The sequence below is a fragment of the Saimiri boliviensis genome, chromosome 12 (assembly GCF_048565385.1).
Source record: "Saimiri boliviensis isolate mSaiBol1 chromosome 12, mSaiBol1.pri, whole genome shotgun sequence".
NCBI lineage: Eukaryota > Metazoa > Chordata > Mammalia > Primates > Cebidae > Saimiri > Saimiri boliviensis.
The window spans coordinates 23,901,512-23,922,130 of NC_133460.1; the positions used below are offsets into that span (position 1 = coordinate 23,901,512).

General features: G+C 43.4%; 1 pseudogene; it reads left to right on the plus strand.

Moving 5' to 3' along the window:
* Nucleotides 1-4,401: 4,401 nt before the first annotated feature.
* LOC101051292 (catenin alpha-1 pseudogene) lies at nt 4,402-7,178 on the plus strand (annotated as a pseudogene).
* Nucleotides 7,179-20,619: the final 13,441 nt, after the last annotated feature.

The following is a 20,619-nucleotide window of genomic DNA, read 5'->3' on the forward strand; positions in this document are numbered from 1 at the left end:
TGGCCAATGTTTAAATGCTGACTTCATGCGTGGGGCTGCCCTGGTGGGTTGTGATAAAGACACTACTCCTGTGAACTGCTGATAAGAAAGAACATTGTAAAAGAAACCATTTGTAACAACTGGCTATGGCAAACCCATCTCTGCCATACATCTGGATTCATGAAGTGCAACATGACCCCAACAGAAGTTTAATGTGTTCAGGAGCTGGTTTTTCTTTATTTTTCTCTTATCTGTCTAATGAGTGATTCCCTGCACGCCCATGTCTGCCGATGCCCAGTGCATACATAGCTAGAAGTATAAATGAATGTGTTGACCACTGAAGGTAAAAAAATATTTTTTTTGCATGGTGTTGCTATAAATGACAAGACTGTGGGTTTGAGCCTGCTGCAAACTTTACGTCTTCTGTCAGTGGCCTGTTGCAAAAGCTCTGCCCAGCTGGGTAGCTCCATATGGCGCCATATTGACCAGTTACACTGTCTTTATTCTGGATTTTGAAAATGAGACACACAGGGATGCTGACATTGGGCCGGGAGAGCCAGATGACTCACAGGGAGAGTCTGTGAGCAGACACCTTCGAACAGCAGGGCCTGTGAGGGCTTAGGGGCATTTGATTGGCAGCAACCAAAGGGAGATGCAGAGAAGAGAAAAGTCAGATCTCCATGTGGGGTGCAGGGTGGGGTGCAGGGCACACTTGCCCAGGACGGGGTGAACGATGCCTCCCTGAAGCTGGCCTGAATTTTAGATATTTTTCACTGGTGGATGCTTTCACCTTTCCTCTTGACTTCCCTCTTAGGATGAAACCCAAAGCTGTCCTTACTTTTCCTGCCAGACGGATTTCCTTAAGTGAGCCATGTGTTGGTCATGAAATCCTGAATCCACGAAAGGAGCTATCTTTCATAGCTCCTTTCTCCCTCTTCAAGAAATCTAGAAATCTTTATTCTTCTCAATTACTCTAAACCCTACCAAATTTTCAGTCCATACCCTAGATTTGTACCCCTCCCTCCTCATAGGCACTCACTAAGGACCAGGGACATAGTGGTCTACTTTTCCAGGAAGCTGAGGGTTCCCGGCAGAGCTGGGAACTTGTCCTGAGTCTTTTTCCTCTGAATCATCTCTGCTGTGCTACTCCTGGACTGAAATGATCCCACAGCGGCCCCACCCCCTCTTCAGAGCTTGATTTGCTCAGTGGGGATGACAGTGGAATGGAGAGCCATGTCCATTTCTCTTGCCCTCAAGATGTAACACCTACTGAACCTGCACCTTCCCCTTTACCTGGACACCCCAGCCCCCAGTGAATTCTCCCACACAGCCCCTGCCTCCCACCATGTTCCTCTTCATCTCTTCCTACGTCAGCATCTGGCCTCTCCCCACTCAGAATGTGGTCTCTCTCTGCCTCTTAAACCCTGCCTGTCCTCAGCACCCAGGCTGTGTCCTGGGGCTGCTGCACTCTGGCTGCCCTCATGGTGACTGCCCAGGTAGGGTTTAGTGGCAGACCCAGAGAATGAGAGTGGCAAACAGAAATGCATCCTCGGTGTCCTGTGTGCTATCTGTCTCCCTTGCTCTGGCCCATGGTCTCCCTGGGGCCAGGAAAGCACCTCCATGGTCATCACTCTGTCCAGTGCTGGACAAAGTGCCTTGTAGGACAGGTCTCAGGCATTTCTGCTGACCCAGCCACCATTGACCAACCACCTACAGGAGTGGTCGATTGTGCCTGCCGAGAAATGTGCACTCATTATCTCATGAGCCCTCTTAAAAATCCTCTGAAGAAAACACTGTTTCTATTTCCATTTTACAGATGAGGAAACAGGCTCAGAGCAACTGAGGAAGTGGCTCCTCAGCCTGGCTAGTCAGCAGAATCACCCTGAAGCTTTTGAAATACGAATTTCTGAGCTTCTTTCCAGACATCCTGAATCAACATTTCTGGAGTTAAAATATCTGTGATTTCCAAGAGTTGACCAGGAGCTCCTCATGATTAGTGGAGTTTGGGGCTAAATTAATTATTCAGATTCCAAAGATAGTAGAAGAGAGAGTCATGATTTACACCTGGGAGTAGCTGGCTCTAGGACCTCTGTCCTCCTGCTACAGAGAGCGGGGGTGGCAGCCTCTCTGCCTGTCCTTGGAGAAGTGGAGCCTCAGGGAACATCTGGCCACAGAGTGAATAGTTGCAAGGCAGATATTGGAGGCCACATCCTTGACCTTGGTCTGTGGCATATTCCATTCCCCAGCTGCCTTGATGCATTTATATCCCAGGTACACGGGCCATATTGGCTGCTCTGGAAGCCAGAATTTGATCAATGACTAGAATGTAGTATTTCAGAAATGAGTTTTAGAGGCCGATTATTTTCAAATGAGGTAACACGTCTGAATGTGGTACAAGTGAGCAAAAGTGTATGCAAAGCACCTACTTTGTGACCTGGGAGTGGCCCTGCCCACCTTCCCTTCTCTGAGTTCCCTGGGCATTGGCGTGATGCCAGGGCCTCGGCTGGGTACTAGGGTTCATAGGTGAGGAGAGCACCCTAGCTTCACTGCAGGAGTGAATGGCCCAGCTACTCTCTGGCATACTGTAGCAGGCAGCCAGAATGGCCTGTGGGAGGAGACAGGTGGTGAAGGGGATGGCATCTGAGCCTGCTGACTGGGAGTGACCAGAAAGTGCCAGTCTTGCAAGAATCTCATGGGTAGGCGTGGGGAGTGGTGGTGCAGAAAAGCTCCTGCAGACATGTGGGCCTGCTGCTTCCTGCACTGGAAAAAGCCAGTTTCACTGGGGCAAAGTGTAATGAAGTGTTGGATAAGATATAAAGGCCACTTGTACTCACTTTTGGAGATTTTGTTACTGCTTGAGTGATCAAAACCATTCTCAATTGTTTGCATTTTTCACTTTGGTGTTGTTTTTGCTTCTGCCTGCCTGGCATCCACCTCATCTTCTGGTAAGGGCTCCCCAGTTTTGTGCTGGAGGCCCTTTCTCCACAGGGTAGCTTTTTAGTGGGGCTGTCAACCAAGTAGTCCTAACCTGCTCCCATCTTTGCTGACCAGTGAGTGAGGATTTGACCCAACCCAGGTCAATCCACTGTTCTCTCCTTGAAATTTTTGTCTGAGAGGAGAAACTGGAAGTGCGATTGCTCTGGGCTTCCATTCGCCCCAGTGACTGCACCCTGAAGGCACAGGCCATCATCCATTCAGTTTCTCCATATCCCTGAACTATCCTGAGTCCTGTACGTTTGGAAGTCTGGTCCTTCTATTTCTATTATTTGAATCTCTCATAGCCTTCCAATTCAAAACTTTTTTGCTTTCACGAGCCATGGTTGTTCTCAGTTGCTAGCCACCAAAGCAGAAACAAAAGCAAAAACAACCGAGAGATCTACAGGGCTAGAGAATACGCTCCTCAATCTGAGAATGCTGTGGTGCAGTGGAGGAGCTTACCCCTGGAGAACTGCCTGTTGTTCGTACTATGCTTTGGGAAATAATCCCCAAATAATCCTGGCTCTTCTTTGTTTCCAGTTTGGATTTGTTTCCTCCAGATTTTGGCTTTTGCCAGATATCTCTCTTCTCAGATGACCCCTAGCTTTGGGTTTTCCAAGGTTCCCCGGGCCGGCTCTGGCTTCTTTGCTCTGTGCTCTCTCCTCTTCTCAGTCCCTCCCTGCAGGCAGTGATGCCCTTCTGCTGACTGCAGCCTGGCCCAGGGTCAAGCTCAGTATACCTGGAGACAGCATGATTGCCTATGTAGAAAATCTGATGGAACCTACAAAAAAGTTACTGGACCTAACAAGTGAGTTTAGCAAAGTTGCAAGATAAAAAATCAAATACTAAAATCCATTTTGTTTTAATATAATACAGCAACAACCCCCCAAAAACTAACATTAGAAACTGTATTATTTATAATAGCACAAAATATTAAATACTTAGAGATAAATCTGACAAAACATATGAAAGACCTCTACTTATACCAACAACAAAATATATTGTTGAGAAAAATTAAATTAAGCCTAAATAAATTGAGAGTGATACGTTGTTTGTGAGTTAGAAGATGCAACATTATTATGATGTAATTCTCCCTAAATCAATAGAGTCAACAGGATCCCAATAAAAATGTCAGGTTTTTTTTTTTTTTTAAATAAGAAAAAATGTTAAGTTAACTCTAAAATTCAAAAGACTTTGAATAAAATTTAAAAGATGTAGAGTAGCCAAAACAACTTAAAAAAAAAAAAACAAAGTTGGAAGACCAACAATGCCTGATTTAAGGACTTATTATAAAGCTACAGTAATCAAGATAGTGTAGTATTGGCATTAAGACAGATAAGAAGATCAATGGAACAAAATAAAGAGTCAAGAAGCAGGAACACTTCTATGGGATATTGATTTTCAAGAAAAGGGCAGAAGCAGCAAGGAGACAAAGCAGCGGCTGTGGGCTTTGGGCCTCTGGAATCCAGCGCTCGCCCTACTTGCCACGGAAATGACTGCTGTTCACGCAGGCAACATAAACGTCAAGTGGGACCCCAAAAGTCTAGAGATCAGGACTCTGGCAGTTGATAGACTGTTGGAGCCCCTTGTTACACAGGTTACAACCCTGGTAAACACCAATAGTAAGGGGCCCTCTAATAAGAAGAGAGGTAGTTCCAAGAAGGCCCATGTTTTGGCTGCATCTGTTGAACAAGCAACTGAGAATTTCTTGGACAAGGTAGATAAAATTGCGAAGGAGAACCAGTTTCTCAAGGAGGAGCTTGTGGCTGCTGTAGAAGATGTTTGAAAACAAGGTGATTTGACGAAGACTGTTGCGGGAGAGTTCGCAGATGATCCCTGCTCTTCTGTGAAGCTAGGCAACATGGTTTGGGCAGCTTGAGCTTTGCTCTCTGCTGTTACCCAGTTGCTGATTTTGGCTGACATGGCAGATGTCTACAAATTACTTGTTCAGCTGAAAGTTGTGGAAGATGCTATCTTGAAGTCGAGGAATGCTGGCAATGAACAAGACATAGGAATACAGTATAAAGCCCTAAAACCTGAAGTGGATAAGCTGAACTTTATGGCAGCCAAAAGGCAACAGGAACCGAAAGTTGTTGGCCATCATGATCAGATGGCTGCAGCTAGAGAAATCCTGCAGAAGAATGTTCCGATCCTCTATACCACATCCCAGGCATGCCTACAGCACCTTGATGTCACAGCCTATAAGGCCAATAGGGACCTGATATACAAGCAGCTGCAGCAGGCAGTCACAGGCATTTCCAATGCAGTCCAGGCCACTGCCTCAGACGATGCCTCCCAACACCAGTGGGGAGGAGAAGGAGAACTGGCATATGCACTCAATAACTTTGAAAAACAAGTCATTGTGGACCCCTTGAGCTTCAGTGAGGAGTGCTTTAGGCCTTCCCTGGAGGAGGGCCTGGAAAGCATCATTAGCGGGGCTGCCCTGATGGCTGACTCATCCTGTACATGTGATGATCGTTGTGAGTGAATTGTGGCAGAATGTAATGCTGTTCTCCAGGCCCTGCAGGACCTGCTTTCGGAGTACATGGGCAATGCTGGACGTAAAGAAAGAAGTGATGCACTCAGTTCTGCAATAGATAAAATAACCAAGAAGAACAGGGACTTGTGTAGACAGCTCCGCAAAGCTGTCATGGACCATGTTTCAGATTCTTTTCTGGAAACCAGTGTTCCATTTTTGGTATCGATTGAAGCTGCAAAGAATGGAAATGAGAAAGAAGTTAAGGAGTATGCTCAAGTTTTTGATGGACATGCTGACAAATTGATTGAGGTTGCTAACTTGGCCTGCTCCATCTCAAATAATGAAGAAGGTGTAAAGCTTGTTCGAATGTCTGCAAGCCAGTTAGAAGCCCTCTGTCCTCAGGTTATCAATGCTGCATTGGCTTTAGCAGCAAAACCACAGAGTAAACTGGCCCAAGAGAACATGGATCTTTTTAAAGAACAATGGGAAAAACAAGTCTGTGTTCTCACAGATGCTGTCAATGACATAACTTCCGCTGATGACTTCTTGGCTGTCTCAGAGAATCACAGTTTGGAAGATGTGAACAGATGTGTCATTGCTCTCCAAGAGAAGGATGTGGATGGCCTGGACTGCACAGCTGGTGCAATTAGAGGCTGGGCAGCCTGGGTCATTCACATAATCACCTCAGAGATGGACAACGATGAGCCAGGAGTCTACACAGAGAAGGTTCTGGAAGCCACTAAGCTGCTCTCTAACACAGTCATGCCACGTTTCACTGAGCAAGTAGAAGCAGCCATGGAAGCCCTCAGCTCAGACCCTGGCCAACTCATGGATGAGAATGAGTTTATCGATGCCTCCTGCCTGGTATATGATGGCATCTGGGACATCAGGAAAGCAGTGCTGATGATAAGAACCCCTGAGGAGTTCGATGACTCTGGCTTTGAGACGGAAGATTTCGATGTTGGAAGTAGGATGAGCGTCCAGACAGAAGACAATCAGCTGATAGTTGACCAGAGTGCCCGGGTGATCATGGCTCAGCTTCCCCAGGGGCAGAAAGTGAAGATTGCAGAACAGGTGGCCAGCTTCCAGGAAGAAAAGAGCAAGCTGGATGCTGAAGTGTCCAAATGGGACGACAGTGGCAATGACATCATTGTACTAGCCAAGCAGATGTGCATGATTATGTTGGAGATGACTGGCTTTACCTGAGGTAAAGGACCACTCAAAAATACATCAGATGTCATCAGTGCTGCCAAGAAAATTGCTGAGACAGGATCCAGGATGGAGAAGCTTGGCCACACCATCACAAACCACTGCCCCGACTCGGCCTGCAAGCAGGACCTGCTGGTCTACGTGCACCGCATTGCCCTCTACTGCCACCAGCCCAATATCTGTTGTAAGGTCAAGGCCAAGGTACAGAATCTCAGCGGGGAGCTCGTTGTCTCTGGGGTGGACAGCACCATGTCCCTGATCCAGGCAGCCAAGAACTTGATGAATGCTGTGGTCCAGACAGTGAAGACATCTTACGTCGCCTCTACCAAATACCAAAAGTCTCAGGGTATGGCTTCCCTCAGCCTTCCTGCTGGGTCATGGAAGATGAAGGCATCAGAGAAAAAGCCCTTGGTGAAGAGAGAGAAACAGGATGAGACACAGACCAAGATTAAATGGGCATCTCAGAAGAAGCACGTGAACCCGGTGCAGGCCCTCAGCGAGTTCAAAGCCACGGACAGCATCTAGGTCTGCCCAGGCCAGCTTCCCCCACCCCTTGGGGTTCCTGAAGATCACTCGCATGAATTTGATAAACACAACACTGATGTTAGATTCCACGGGGAAACAGGCAGACTGTGAACCAGTCCAGGTGGTAAATTTTCCAAGGACATACTTGTGTTTAAGTTGTTTAAAAATGCTTTTAGAATGCATTTTAGAATGCATTTATCTATATTTTTTTAATCTGCTTAAATAAAGGTAAAAATTCCATAACCAAAGAGAATCCCACATAAAGTTGTTAGTAATGCTCTGACCAAGCCCAGATGCCCGTTCTCTTAGTGGTGGCGGCGTTAGGGTTTGAGAAGGGAATTTGGCTCAACCTCAGTTAAAAGGGTGCAGTACAGAGAGCTTGACTCCTTTTAAATGACCAAAGATGACCTTCCAGGTCAGCAAACTGGGCATCTTAGGAAGCAGTCCGTGGAGAAGGAATCTTTTCAGAAAGGTCTTTAGAGGGACAAACTCAGTAAAACTTAATGTATCATGAAGAAAACTGATTACTCTCTTTATGATATGAAATGATAATTTTAATGCATGGTTACAATTACTAATGTATGCTGCTGCAGGACATTAATAAAGTTGCTTTTTATGCAGGCTAGAGTGTCATGATGCCATAATCAGAACACACCTTCCCCTTTCTTCCAGCTTCAAATGCAAATTCATCATCGGGCTCACTTCTAATAATTGGAATGTTTGCCATCTTGGGCTTGCAGCAGAAAACCCTGACAAAATAGTGTTTGCTTAGACAATAATTTAGACTTTACCTTATTTCTGATAACTAGAGTGATTACTATAACTACAAGGCATAATTTACTATCTTATTTAAATTTTATGAATTTGAATGTTTTTTTACAATAACTTTTCCCAATAAAGTCCACTATGAAACCATGAAAAAAAAAATAAAGGGCAGAAGCACTTCAGTGGAGAAAGAATAAGTTTTTTCAAAAAAAGACTGTAACAATGAACATATCCATGCAAAATAAAATGAAATTTTAATTTAGATCTTATATCATATGCAAAAGCTTAACTCAAATGAGTCATAGACTTAAATGTGAAATCAGAAGCTATGAATCTTCTAGTAGAAAACAGAGACGAAAGTCTTCATGATCTTGAGTAAGTCCAAGATTTTTTCAAGGTACTATGCCAAAAGCTCAATCCATGAAATAAAAATAAAATGGGTACATTTAACTGCATTAAATGACAACTTCTGCTCTTCATTGTTGATGGAATGAAGACAGATGACAATCTGGGAGAAAATATTTGCAAATAAAATATCTGAAAAAAGACTTATAACCTAAATATGTAAAGAGCTCTCAAAAATGCATACTAAGGAAAAACAACTAAGTGTGCAAAAGATGTGAACAGACATCTCACCACAAAAGGCATAAAGATGCAAATAAACACACGGAATTATGCTTAACTTTTTAGGAAAATGTAAAAGAAACCCACAAAAAGATACTGTTACATAGCTATTTGAGCAACTAAAATGAAAAAGACAACATACCAAGTGTTGGCAGGAATGTGGAGAAACTGGAACTCGTCTACACATTGGAAAATGATTTGGTAGGCTCCTGAAAAAGTTAAATGTATGCCTGTAACATAATCCATCCGTTCCACTCCTGTATATTTATCTAGGATAAGTGGAAGCATATATTCATACAAAGAGTTACACATCAATGTTCACAGTAGCTTTATTTGCAGTAGCCCAAATGGGAAACAATCTAAATGCCCATCAGCAGATTAATAGATAAACAACCTGTGGTATGTACATACAATGGATTATGACTTGGCAACAAGAATAAACTATACTGAGTGAAATAAGCCAGAAAAGAAAAAGAGCACACACTGTATGATTCATTGACTTACATTCAGCATCTCCTATCAATCTATGTGCCATGCTCCCCTGTGACAACTCTCTTGTGTACAGTGATACAGTCAAAGTAAATTTTTAGTTCTTGGACTCAATTACATTTCTTTGGTGCCTCTGAGAAATTCTGTTGAAATATTTATCTTCACTATTTATTTCCCAAATTCCCAAGCCAACTCTCTCCCCAGGAGTCCCTAGAACACTTTATTAACAAAATTAAACAGAGGATTGTCCAGGAAACATGCTGGCTGTATTTCACATGTTGCTAAATGGATGAACTGCATCTTCTAGAGCTATTATCAACATTCAGCTTCTGGGGATGGCTAAGTTGGCACATGCTCTTGTCAACTTGAACAGCAAGCTCAAGGACCCTGCTTCCCCTATCTGCCAATGGAGCCTTCAGTTCTTTCTATTTTCTGTCACTTATCAGATCCAGTCTTGGCTATGAGAAGATTGAGGCTTCCTTGAGGTCAGACAGAGCTCCTCCCCAAGGATGGCTGCAGAGGGAGAATCATATCCCTGTGCCAAGATTCACCTTTGTCTTGGGGTTTCTGTGTGACTGTCCCTACTTCCTATCCTTGGGAGGACTGCATGTCTTGAACAACTCAGGCTTAAGCGAAGAAAGATGCCCCTTCCCTAGCAGCAAAACCAAGGCAAGCCCATGCCATTTAGACAAGGCTTTGCAGGAGTTGGGGATAACGTAAAAAAAAAAAAAAAATAGAAAGAGTGGCATAAAGTTGACTGATGTGGCTCAACTTCATGGTGGTTGTCTCAGAGCTCTCCAGCCAGAATCCCACATTTAGTGTTCAACACTCCCATATCCAGAAAGCAGAGTAAGATGTGAGAGGTCCCTTATCTGTCGCCTTAGTGGAAAAAGGAAGTTTTGATTTCCTTTCTGATAAACTCTTTCTCCCAATTATTGATGTCAGGAATGCCCACCCACCCTATCCCCTTTAGAAGAATTCTCATGTAACCACCTTGCCTTTCAGGCCTCCCCGTAATAGCCATACTAATATATAGTTATTAATACAATAGACAACCTTAATACAATAGGCTCAGTGTTCGTTGCCTCAACCCAGGCATCCACATGCCCAGGGCCATATCACACAAGACAGAAGAGTAACAAAGTATGGCCTGGTAGAAACAATGTCTATATAACCAATCCAGCCAGTCTCACACTTTATCAGCTAGAGAGGACAAAGGCGGTCACGTTTAAACTGTATCCCATAAACACTAGATTCCCTGACAATGGCACACCCCCACAGCCCCCTTGCACAGCGAGTGTTCTAGCATTGCCCTGAGACTTCTCTCCATGGACGTTCCCAGGAATTTCAAAAGGGAGCACACCCTTGACTTGGTGTCAGGCCAGGGTGTTCTCACAGCTTGTCTGGGGTGGGTACTGGAGATTTAGGCTTGCCCCTGGAGGTCAGACTCAGAAACTGGCTTACAGATGGTAGCATGGGAAATTCTCTGGCAACTGTAGTGATATAAATTGCTGTACAATTCTGCCTCTGATAAAAATACAAGGACACTTGTTTTGCTTTCTCCCCAAGGACCCTTGGGCTTCCTTGTATTCCCACTGTGCAGGCGGGCCTCAGTCAATGCTGTCTGACCCTTGGGTATGGGGACACCTTGGATTCATCATTAAGGGGGTATCTTAATGACAATCTGCCTAAGCAGATCTGAAAGACTACTGCTCCTTCTTTTTTTTTTTTTTTTTACCAAAAGACATACATTTTTCCCCTCTGAGTTCACACATGCTGCCATCTGATAATAAGATGCCACCCCCAGTGACCATGAAAGGGTCCTCATGTGTAAGGTGATTTACCTTGCAGAAACTTCTTTTCCCTTCTCGCAACCCAACTTTGGGTGGAGCATCCTGGTCTACCACCCGTACTTTTATAGTTTCAAGCCTCAATGGATGGGGAGAATGGTTCATCTGTGTAGTTCCTTTCTCCCTGGAGACGCTCTGTCCCTTTCAAAATTCATGGTAGTACATCAATGTTGGGGAAAGAATCATTATCTAGTTCCACTGGCCTCCAAGTATGTCCAGAATATTTAGTTTTGAATCAGAGACCCTTGATCAGGCTAGAGCCTCAGTCTCTCCAATGATGAAGAAGGGAATCCCTAGACTCTAAATTTAGGTTTGATTCTGTGAGAATCAAAAGTTAAGATTTTGTGAGGAAAGACCGGAAGATAATTCCTCAAGTGTCTCATTTTAATTGTAAAGCTGTCTGGGACCACAGCAGTCAGCAGCCTCCCTGAATGCAGGGGTGAAAGAAGAAAAATGGCAGCTGGTGCCTCCCCATGAGTAAACAAGGAAGCCTACTGGGGAGGAGTGAGTGGGGAGCTCTCCTCCTGCATCTCTGTGATGTGTTCTGACACCAGCCCATCCTTGTTCTCTGCCTATTTGTGTCAAAGAACAACGTTTCAACAAACTGAGTTTCAAAGATCTAATTAGTTTTTCTTAGTGATTGATGAATTGGGCAGCATTCCATCTAAAACATAGGTGCTCTAATGAACTGAGAAGAGGGGGTGAGCTTTACAGGCAGAAAAGACTGAAGAAAGCAGAAATGGGTTACAAAAAATGGGTTTGGTGTTTCAAAGCTGCTTTCCTTATGTGGTATAGCTGAGGGTACTTCCTTATTATGCTGGCTCAGGTTGACTGGGTTCCTTTTGATTGGTTGCTGTAAGTTTTTCAGAATCTTCATTTCTAGGTTTGGTTTGATTATGCAGCACCTAGCACAAGGGACTCCATTCTGGTTTGGTCTGACCTGTTGGGCTGAGAGGAGGTGCCCAGTCTAAAACAACTGGCTCCCATAAACTTTATGTACCATGTATAAAGTCTGACATGGTTTGATTATATTTCCCTCTTTTCCTGTGCATGTCTAATCAAATTCTACATTTATTTTAGAGACAGAACTGAAGTGGGGTAACTGAGAGTATGTGCCTCCTTTTGTGGATGAACATCCCTGACAAGGTGGTGCTGTCTGTGAAAGGTTGGTGTGGCCACTTTGCACATTCTTGTAAGGCACATCTTGGGGCAAGGTGGGGCTGGGGCTTCACCTCCTCTGGCTTCCACATGCTGGGAGAGTTTTCTGCTCAGTCGCCATCTGGGAATGACCTCACATGATTGTCTTGATAGTAGTGCTCGGAGAGGCTCGGATGGCAAATTGGGTGTTTCCCTAATCTTGGAGACCAGTCCAGTCTTTTTTCCTCTCAGGATACAGTTACCCATTCACACATTTTGTAAATCCCACTCTGCCCAGTTTGTCTGTGTCTGTCTTATTTTGCTGCAGGGCTCATCCTCAGTCCCTTTAAATCTCTCTGGGCAACTGTCTATTGTAACAGTGTATCCTAATAAATAACAGGGATTGAGAATCTCTTATCTGAAATGCTTGGGACCAGAAGTGTTTCTGAATTTGGGATATTTTGGATTTTGAAATAGTTGCGTTAGACTTACCAGTTCAGCATGCCAGGTCTAAAAATATGAAATCTGACATGTTCCAATGAACATTCCTTTGAGTGTCATGTTGGTGTTTCAAAAGTTTCTGATTTTAGAGCATTTCAGACTTTGGATTCTGGGATTTGTACTGCTCAATCTGTACAGGGAATGAGGAGGAACGGGGACAAAATCCTTGGTAAAAGCTTTTGATAGTCATTAGAACTTAGAGCATTCAGGAACTACAAATGAGATCTCTCTCATATTTTTAATTAGCTGGGGGTATACTTGAAGACTTCAAGATCCTTTCAAAAATAAACATCCCTAACCCCCTCATTGGGCAAGATTGGGAACATAATGGATTTAGGAATTTCAAAAGCAGTAACAGGTCCTCGCAGGGGACTTACAGACAGCAGGTTTTGGAAACATATGTTTTTGAAACATTTTTTCAGAGGCGTTTGAATTCCAGCTGGTGGACTGCATATGGGGTCAAAATAAGCATTCTAGCTTAAAAACAACAAAAAAAGAAACTGGACTAAAGTTTGCCCTGAGCTAAAGAGAAGGTCTTGTTCTTGCGGCCACAGCAGCTGCAAACACACACCAGAGCAGAAGTCGGGACAACCAGGGACTTTCTCAGAGAAAAATGCTGGCTTTGACTAAAAGGAAAACATATTTACATCTTTATACATTTTTCTGTCTTCCCCACTTCCCTCACCCACCTCCTCTCCCACCTACCAGGCGCGGCAGAACATAGCAGGTGACGTGTCAGAGAGAATGGTCACTGCAGCACACTGTGTGTAGAGGAAAAACGACTTTTCAGACCCTCCCTCCATGGAAAGTAGGGTGTGTTATGAGCTGAATTCTTTTCCCCCAAATTCCTATGTTGAAGCCCTAGCCCCCAGGATAGTGTCAGAAGGTGACTATACTTGAAGATAGGGCCTGGTGGTTATGTGAAAATTAGGCCATTAGGGTGGGCCCAAATCTAATACGACTGGTGTCCTCATAAGAAAAGGAAATGAGGGCACAGACTCATGCGAGGGATGGCCATGTGAGGAAACAGGGAGAAAACAGCCATTTGAACTGAGGAAAGAGGCCTCAGGAGAAACCAACCCTGCTGGCACCGTGATCTTCGACTTCCAGCCTCCTGGACTTCAAGAAAATTCACTTCTATCATTTAAGCTGCCCAGTCTGGGCATTTGCAAGAGCAACCCCAGTTGACTAATGTGGGGCCCCTCTCTGCTCAACCCTGGAGTCACAAGAAAGCCTCAACCCCGGAAGGCCACAGAGGGCTCCCTCGTCAGGACCTCCTCAGGAAGTTCTCTGCTGACAGTGGATATCTGGGAAGAACGAGGAACAAGCAGCCTTTGCAGGGACAGAGGTCTCAGGAATGCTTAGTTTGGGGGACTGGCCAGAGTCTTAAGCCTGGAAACAGACAGAAGTTGATTAACATTTGGCATGTGGGTCCCTCAAAGGGAAAACCTTTCATGTGCATGATGGGTGGCTCTTGGGAGACAGAAGTGAGAGCCTTGAATTCCTCTTCCAGACAGGCCCGTCACTAAATCCCACATCCAGATTCTCAGGTTCTCAACATATAAATTCTAGATTACTTCTAGGCCAATGCTTCTCCAACTTCACTGTGATGCAAATCATGGAATCACATAGGATTTTTTTTTTTAAATTGTATATTCTGACCCGGAAGATCTGAGTGGGGTCCACGAAATTGCATTTCCAATTAGGTCCCAGAGACACTGGTGCTGCCGGGGGGCCACCCTTGGAGAGCTGGGCAGAGTCTGCACGCACATTCTGACCTGTGTCTGGGTCCAGTGTAGCAGTGGTCCCCACCCACGCTTGCTCCATGGCACTTACAATTCCTGGTGAGCTCCTGACACCAGGCATCAGGGACAGATGAATAAGACAGTGAGGCACAGGGGTGAGAGGGAAAAGGGTATGTACAGAGCCAGATGGGTCAGAGCTGGACCCTGAAGGGCACAGAGCTAACTCAGCAACCTTAGATGAGGGTTCTAACCACTTAGACACTTTGACGCTTAGCTTACATCAGACCAAAAAGAAAACAGTGAGCTCTCCAAGGGTCAAATGAGGAGGCTGACAGACAGAGAGTCCTTTGGGACAGTCTGGGGTCTCTCCCCTGTGTAGGATGAGGATGGGGTACTGGACCATAGTAAAGGAGGAGTAGAAACTGAGGCGGCTGCGTAAAGTCTAGAGCTTCATAAAGCTGTCCCTTACTCTAAATAGAAACTCAAAACTCAAGAATTCTGTAAGAAACTTTACTGTTTTGGGGAGAGGGGATAAAGTGTCATCCTTGAAAAATGGAAATGCCAGGCTGCACACACACAGATGTGCAATCCAAATTTGTACAACCAGTGTGGTGTGGGAATTCCAAGTGGAGAAATTAAAATAACTGTTCAAGACCATTAAAGTCTTGTATTTTTAGCAGAAGAAAATGGGAAATTATTGCTGTAGGGAAACTTCACAGCCCAGAGGTCATGGGGCTCCCACAGAAAAAACAACGTCATTGAAGATGAGCTGACAATCAGAATTATAAACCCACCGCCAAGAAAATGAACCACCGTGAGGGAGAGTCAACAAATGCAATAAACAGAATCAGCACCTTCAAAACTGCAAAGCATGTGTTCTTCTGAAAAGAACAAAGAAATAAAAAGATTTCGAAGTATGAAAGACACAAGAGAATAAATAAAAACCATACTCAAAGTATTAATCAGTGTGGAAAGTGATTTGAAAGAGGGCCACAGAAGTTCTTTAGGTGAAAAGCATAGTCATTGAAAAATAACTCAGTGGCAGAGTAAAACATAGATGAAGCATGGCTGAAGTCCTGGTGAACAGGAAGATGGTTCTGAGGACCTGAAAGAGAATATGGCACAGAAAGAAAAAGCAGCAGCAGCTGAGAGACATGGAGGGAACGGAGGTTGGGTCCTTGAAACAGGAATTCTGGGAGACAGCAAGGTAAAAGGAAGACCAGAAATATTTAAAGAGATTAAGGCCGAGAATCTTCAGATTTAAAGAAAATACACATTTTCATTTTAGGGAAGTATGAGAGTTCAAGAGAAGAATGAATAAAAATTGAACTGTGCTAGATGTATTAACACCAGAGAACATCACAGAAAGAGACACTCTTACAAATGCAATTATATTTACAGATTTTTCACAACGATTGATGTCAAGATAAAGGAATAATCACCTTTTCAGAAAAACAGGGATGAAAGTTTCTTCCACATAAGCCCACAAGCAGTAACTACTAAAAGATGGGCTGCAGTTAGATAGAAATTTAACCTGAGTTAGGAGTCAGTTGCCAGCAACAATGGTGACCGAGAAAAGAACAAATATGTTAGAAAATAAAAAAAAGCAGTGTCTGGGGGCAAAAACGAAATTTGGGGAAGGTTTAAAATAGGTACAGCTAAGGTACTAACAAGCAATAGCATGATAGGTAGAAGGGTAGAAATCAGAAGTGACATGCGTCTGTATCTTTGTATTGTTCAGGGTGAAAGTAAAAGAATGATTCATCTTATATTTGTTTATTTAAGTACATAAATTAGAAATTTTAAGGTAACTAAAAAAATGAAAATAGAGTATAAACTTTAAAATCATTGGAGGAAAAAAAATGAATTAAAGGAACCTAACCAGTTCTATATGAGACAGAAAAAAAGAAACATGGAAATAATGAACAAAAAGATGGTAAAGAGAAAACACCAAATAATATGGTGAAAATAAGTGCAAATATGGGTGATTGCAATGTAAACACTAAATTTGATTTATAAATTAAAGATTTTTTACATTTGATTATAACAAATAAATAATACAAAACAAAACCTAGCTAGTATTTAAGAGAAAGCATTTTAGAGATTAAGCAATTTATTACTTACTAATAAAACCTGTATTTTCAGTAGGACTTTCAGGCTAAATGTCACTAACAACATAGTATCTGAATCTATATGCCAGAACTTTTAGAATTGCAATTAGAAATAATTAAGTTAGGGTCACAGATGGGGAAAGGTAACGAATTGGCCAGAAGTTGTATTAAGAATGGGTAAGATCAGAAAAATGTATTAATGAGCTTGATCTAATGGGTATTATGTGAATTCTGTACCCAACAATGGAAGTACATGTTGTTTTTTTAATATTGTGAAGATATTTTTGTTTTTCTTTTTTGAAAATCTAGTTTTAAAAACCATCACATATAAATGTCATTAATTCCAGTAAAAGCAGTGATGGTGCAGCCTGACCTAAAAGTAAAGTCTCTCCACTTAACAGGGGGAGGGGGAAGGCACAGTGTGTGTGATAGAATGTTGGAATGAGACAAGCATGTGAGGTAAGATGAGAGTTACACAGCCCAAGCCACCAGTTTCTGGGATTAGTTCCTAGCCTCATGTTGATTAGCTCTGTCACTCTGGGAAAACTCACTTAGACTCTGAGCCTCAGTTTCCTCATCTATGTAATAAGTCTAATAGCAGAGTCTACATCCTAGGGCTGTTGTGAGAATAATAAGACACTACATTTTCAGCACCCAACACTGTGTCTATCTCCTTGTAAGAGTGCAATAAGTTAGCTGTTTTCATTTTTTATTTTAATGTCCTAACTCCTAGGTCAAATCATTTGAATATATTACTATATTCTAAAGTAACTGTATTCTATCTGTCTGTCTTCTTTCAAGAATTTATTCTATCGTCTGTCTTCTTTCAAGAATCTGAACTCTGAGTTAAATATTTGTGTTTTGAACATCTTTTGTGTTAAGATGTCTTTGCAATGTGTTTTATTATAAAATTAGGGTGCTATTACTAACACACGAGAAGTGAGGAGGCCCAGAAAAAAAGATGAAGCTATTTTGAAGAAACTGCATTAGTAAAACAATGAAGCAAAATATTTCAAAAATACATAATAAGGACTCCACATATTATTGAGGAGATGATGAAATTTGCAGAGGCAAATCATAACCATGTGGCTTTTCTCATCCCAGTACAGTGAGGAACTCAGAGTCTGGGGACATCCTAATTTTACTTGAAGTAACTCAACCCTACAAACACAACACTAGGGTATGATTAGAACTAAGGAAAGACTTCTTTGAAAAGTGTCTTTCTATCTTAACACAGAATTTTTTACGTAAAACCCCGACTTAGAAGCCCGAAGGAAGAGGTTTTAATGAACTGAAGTTGCACCATTGGATTTCAGCCTGGGGGACCAAGCAAGACTCTGTCTCAAAAAAAAAAAAAAAAAAAAAAAAAGACACATATTTACATATTTGACAAGAATAATTGAAAATTTCTGTATATATTATGTTTAAATAAAATTGTAGATAATAATTTAAAAAAAACCACCTCGACTTTGCCCTCCAGGATAATAAAAGATCATTAGATAAAACTTCAAGATTTCTCCTGAAACGTTGCCTTTCAAGAGCCCAAGTGACCTGCTGCTTTTGCTCAGATATTGGTGTGAGCTCAGTCGGGATGACCTCTTTCCACAGCAGGACAGGGCAAGACGTATTTTCATGGAGCCTCCATTTTCACCAGAATGAATGGCGTGGGTTTTTGCTAGAATTGAGAACTTGAGTTGGGGGCTTGAAGCAGAAGGAAAAGGACCAGGCCATGCCCCTGGGCAGCTGGGCCCAAAGGTCTGTTATGGGTGTAAACAAGGTTTCATTCAGGGCAATCCTGCACCCAGTGCCTTTGAGTGCCTGGGACAGTTAGATCAAGGGGGTATCCCTAGGATCTTGGACAGTGTAGAGACAGAAAGGCCACGGGGAACAGGAAAAAGGAGCATGGCATGGGGTGAGGGTGGGGTCTGTAGTGTGTTATCAGGAAAATGAATGGATGACTACTTTGGCATGATTAGGTGGTGGGATAAAATGCCAGATCCACACAGTGGCCTCCACACATGGGGAGCCACGGACAGGTGTTACCAGGTGGGAGGCCAGGCACTCAGCACTGCAAGGCCCAGCCTGAAGACAAGTGACAGTGAGGGCTTGAACCAAGGAAGTGGCAGGGAGGCATTCTGTGGTCTTCCGCTTGTCAAATCCAGGTACGCAGAATAAACACACATGTGTGTGATCGTGGCACACACACAGAGACATGGCTCTGCTGTGTCACTGTGAAATTTCTAGCCTCTATCATGGGGTTTAGTGGTCTCCAAAGATGGGGTGCATGTATCCAGAGGTACTCAAGATAACCTATCAGTCTGTATTAGTTTCGTGCAAGGAAATCCATTTCTTTGTAATATTTCATTTGTGGAATGACCCTGGTTTCCTGCTGTGGGACCCTGTGTCTGAGATGGGGTTTCACAAATACTGAAGCAGGACCCCACAGTACAGGGATGATGGCTGCATCTTCATCGTTTCTTTGCCTCCAGGACATCAGTATTTAGCAATTTCTTTGCACTACTTGTGGATCTTCAGACTCTATGATCTGCACTGGGGGTCCTGGGTGGGCTGGGGCTCAGGACCCACAGCAGGAATGGCTGTGCTGATGTGCGCCCACTGTCCACTGACAACCAGCCCTGCTTTAGGCAACAGAGAGGACTATGGTGGCTCCAACAGGCAAACACAGTTCAGTTCAGAAATCATTCAGTTGGGGATATTATTCAAAATCTTCCCTCTTCTTTAGAAATTGAGATTTCTGAGCCTTCCCATGCTGGGGCTTGCTTCAGGGAGAGGATGTGGTCAGTTCTGCTCCCCCCACCACCTCCCCATCTTTCCCAACCACTAAGTGCTGTTTCAGAGGAGGGAGGGAGAAGGATGAGGGAGGAGAGGTCTGGGGTGGGATAGCTCCTGCCTAGCCAGAGGCTGTGTCGTCTCTGGGTCTAGAATGAGATAAAAGTAGATTCTTCATCTTGTTGATGTCATTGAGAGTCTTTAGGGAGTCCTAGCTGGAGATGTGGTTTTTTCACCGAGGCAGATGTACCTTTATCCAGGTGGTTTCCTGGAACTCCTTCTTTAGCATGTCAGATCCAGGAGCTTCTTGCTGTTGGATCCCTCTCTCCCTTCAAGAGGCCCTTTAAACAGGACCCAACTGCTGCTGCTCTGTCTTTTTGGTGACCCCATTTGTTCCCCAAGAAGCATGATAACACCTGGCCCCTGAAATCCTTGGGAGTGGGGCTTACCCTGCCTGAGTCTCGTCTGTCACTGTAGGCATCTCAGTGAGTCAGGCAGGCAGCCCAAAAGCCTCCCAACTTCAAGGAAGGAATTCAAGGCACCACATGAAGAATCAGCACCATCTGCCCCTCGCCAGGTGGGACTGCAGCTTTCTGCCAAGATGTGAGGTCAGCATGCCCTTCCCCTCCCTGCTCTCTAAACCCTTTGATTTTTGGTCTGGTTTGGGGGCTCAAAATGAAGCTACTTCTTGGAATTTTTTTTTGTAAGTTCTAGTGGTGGTGTTCCAGTTTGCAATTTGAGCACCAGAGGGGCTTCAAAACTTCAGTGTGACACTTTGTGACGTGTAAATAGGAAAAACAGTTGCCTATATTCTTTTTTTCTTTTATTTGGCTGATTGGAGTCAAACAGAAAGGATGGGAGACCACTGCTCTAGACTTTTGCTGTTTATCTTAGTTATCCATTCTAAGAGATTTGTGGCCCTTCTACACCAAGGTTCTTTGCTTTAGAAATTGCAGTAGAAAAGCATAGCCAAGGTTTTGAGACAAAATCCATCATTTGGCTGCCTAGCTTCCAAAAGAAAGTTCCAAATAATTCTCCTTTCAGACTCAGACATTCCAGGCCCTATCAGAGCTTAAACGTGCTTTTTCTGTTTGGTCAGTCTGAGTTAAATTACTCTGGGCATTTTTGAGTTTCATGAACAGGAAAAAAAACTTTTTCAACCTGAAAAATAAATGGAAGCCATTCATTTTGGCAACAGATAACTCCAAAAGATGTGACCTTTCAGAGTTCACACTGCCTATGTGAATTGTTTCCTTGGAGAAACAGAATCTGCGTGAGTTCAATCAAGTAATGTCAAGGAGAAAACGTTAAGCGATGGAAGAAGAAAAAATATTTATAAGACAAAGAATGTTTGGAGCCAATTATTCTCCTTGATTTCCCGACGCGCTCTATGTCTGGGCTTCAACATCGGGCAGAATGTTTTACATCACTTTAGTAAC